Source organism: Mandrillus leucophaeus, unplaced genomic scaffold (assembly GCF_000951045.1).
Source record: "Mandrillus leucophaeus isolate KB7577 unplaced genomic scaffold, Mleu.le_1.0 Scaffold832, whole genome shotgun sequence".
NCBI lineage: Eukaryota > Metazoa > Chordata > Mammalia > Primates > Cercopithecidae > Mandrillus > Mandrillus leucophaeus.
The window spans coordinates 647,413-651,127 of NW_012109053.1; positions in this window are offsets into that span (position 1 = coordinate 647,413).

A 3,715-nucleotide genomic window follows, 5' to 3' on the forward strand; every position below is an offset into this window, starting at 1 on the left:
GAGACAGAGATGGCTGGGTTACATGTTTTCATCAGCTTTTTCATTTAAGTGTCTTAGGGTTCTCACAAGAAGCAAGAGAAGGCAAGCCCCAGTGCATAACACTTTTCAGGTTTTTTGGTATCATATTTGATTGTTGTCTCTTTGGCCAAATTATGTCAAATGGTCAAGTCCAGAGTCATTATAGGAGGATCTATCCAAGTTCATGGATACTAGGAGGCTTGGATAAATTGTGGCCATTACTGCAACAAAATACTCTAAAAGTAATACATTTGACTAGAATGAGATTGATGTGCAATGTCATGGAATAGGTATTATTTTGTAGTTATATCTTACTAAAAAATCAAGTATTAAAAATTATGGTATGGTCAAAATAGGCTATAGAAATTATGAGACAAAATTATTATGACGATAATAGTTTAAGAAGGGCCTGAGGAAAACAATGACATGTGATGCTCTCCAAGAATAGTCAGGAATTTGATGCATGAAGAGGAATCTCTGGACAGAGGTTTAGAAGTGAGTAGTTAAGGGATACAACCCGGGAAAAGGCAGAGACTGACAAAGAACATGACAGGTGTGGGATAGTGAAGGAACAAACTTAGAGTAGATAGCCCACCAGGAATTCTAGAAAATAAGACTAAGTAAAATGAGCATCGATTATGAATGAGGACATTTAAAGGTCAGATATAAATTCAAATTATACTTTCATGATATCAAGAATATTTTAGGAAGATCATTTAGTATCAGAATTAAAGCTGGATGAGGGCAGAGATGAGCAGTAAAAACCAGATATACGTTTAATAAAGTAATCCAAATTAAAGTACGAACATTGAAAATAGGGGGACTGGGACAAATATATGAAACATATTACATGAGAGGAATGGAAAGAAACAAATTCAAGACAAATTACACATAGAAAATGATGAAACCTTAGGCCGGGCGCGGTGGCTCACGCCTCTAATCCCAGCACTTCGGGAGGCCGAGGCGGGCGGATCACGAGGTCAGGAGATCGAGACGATTCTGGCCAACACAGTGAAACCCCGTCTCTACTAAAAACACAAAAAAATTAGCCAGGCGCGGTGGTGGGCACCCGTAGTCCCAGCTACTCGGGAGGTTGAGGCAGGAGAATGGCGTGAACCCGGGAGGCGGAGCTTGCAGTGAGCAGAGATCGCGCCACTGCACTCCAGGCTGGGCGACAGAGCAAGACTCCGTCTCAAAAAAAAAACAAAAAAAACTGAAACTTTAAAACGATAGATTTAGACTCAATACCTGTTTCCTCCCACATCCCGTTTCCCTTTCCAGCACAGTCTTTCATATATTTGAAAAGAGCTAAAGCATCACTATATCTTTAGTATTTTAGAAGTAATTTCCCCGGTTTAAGTGTTCTCCATATGGCTTCCCACATTTCCTGCTGCTGAATACTATGTAGTTTGTCGATATCATTAAACTCTGATGCCCAGAATAGAGAACAGTATTTCACATGTGTCTGACCAGGGTAGAGTACAGCACTGATCTAAATACCATACTTATATTAATGCGGGCAATGTCTACATTGAATTTTTTCCCTGTAATATCATACAATCAGTTCATATTTATCCTATAAAATCAACTAACTTCCTTGGAAACTTTATGAGGCCTTTCAAAGTCAGACCATATTCTAAGTCAGTTTACCTTTAAATATTTTTTCCCAGTCCAGGCTCTAAAAATATTTAAAATTAAGTGTGTGTGTGTATATGTGTGTATATATATATATAAATTTTAAAAAGACTCACTCTAGACATGGGCAAAATGTTTTAAATGTTTAGGGATATTTTGAGATCTGTTAGAGTGATTTGTTTTAGGATTCTCTTGCCGCCATTACGCAGCCCTGTCGTATGTGGATACCCAAAGGAATGTGGTATTTAGCACAATGATACTCTTTCACTTACGCGATGAGAATTTATTGATCTTGGTTATAGAAACAATTCTAAAACCTCTATTCCTGTTCCTAGCATACACTTCACCCTTACAGATCAAGGACTTTGAAGTCATAAGATATAAATCGACTGGAAATCCAGACATTTTTCTGGACACTCATGTACATGACAGCAGGCTCGTTAATAATTAGGTCATTACACTGACAATTAGTCATGTAATGTCATTTTAATAACATGGAAAATAAATTAAACCTATCAATGACAGCTTAACTACCTTTCATCTTCTTACAAGCAAGGTAATAAGTAAGTATGACAGTTTAAGAACAGGTGTAAATAAGGGACACGGCTCAGACAGGAATCTTCTCCTCCGCCTTTGCCAACCTCCCTCATCACACACACCTATGCTAGTTTTATTTAACACCATAACTCCTCTCACATTATGATTTTCTTTTTTAAAAATTGCAGCTGAAAGAACTGAAAATCATCCCAATAACCAGTGAGGCAAGCATGTAAGATCAAATGATTATTTTTCTACTAAATAAGATATAATTACTGGCCAGGCACAGCAGCTCATGCCTGTAATTCCAGCACTTTGGGAGGCCAAGGTGGCAGGATTGCTTGAGGCCTACAGTTCAAGACCAGCCTGGGCAACATAGCGAGACTCCATCTCTACAAAAGTTTTAAAAATTAGCCAGATGTGGTGGCACGTGTCTGTAGCCCTACCTTCTCAGGAGGCTGAGGTGGGAGGATCACTTGTTACTCCGGGAGGTCGAGGCTGCAGAGAGCCAAGATCATGCCACTGCACTCCAGCCTGGGTGACAGAATGATACTCTGTCTCAATATATATATATAATTACTCTTTGACCTTGATGGGAAAATATGTACCATAAATTTTATCTTTGAACTTATCATCACCTATATTGCAGGCTTCTTTGGGAGTAAGAACCAGAACTATCTTACTACTTTTTATATTTTGTTAAATGTAAAAATTTTTTATAGCAACGAACACAACCCACCAATATACAAAAATACAATGAGAGTATGTGCCTTTTAACAAAGGAGATGAAAGCCTTTTGTGATATGAAGATGGGATTGGCAATAGATGGTAAACTTTAAAAAAAAAAAAAAATAAGTAAAAGAGGCAACTTCTCAGGGATATGCTGAAGTACCTGAGGTGAAAAGTGGAAAGGACACCACTAGAGGGTGGTAGCCTCCTCGCTTGTCATTACTAGTTTCTCTTACGCGAAACTTCCTATACCTAAAGTTGTTCAGTATTTCGTCCAGCTAATCCTTGATTATTTTCTTCCTCCCACAACAAATATCTGTTATGTTGTTTCACTAACCTTGAAATCCCAGTGATTCAGAGGTATAATATAATGCCTAGGAGTGTGAGCTTGAATAGAACATTTAGAATCTATTGTATTTTTATTGCTGTTTTAGCCAAATAACTTTGAAACGAGCTGACACCTGAGATTTGGGAGAGATGTCATTTCCCACACTAAGTACTATGCACACAAGTAAAATTAATCTGTGGCCTGGCAAACGCTAGTTAAGATTGCTTCTTCTCAAGTCACACTTTGCCCTTTATCTTAGCACACAGGCAGCTGCGACAAGAGAGCCCCTTTGCCCAAAATAGCTTTCCGGCAGCCTGTCACTTTACCCAAATCCATTAAGACAGTGGTTCCCAACCTTTCAAAATGAGGACCCTTTACAAACAAAGTTTCACAGACATCTATGTGATAATTCTTGAGCTCTTAAAATTGGAGGTTAATATATCTATAACATCAAAAAGATAGACTAAA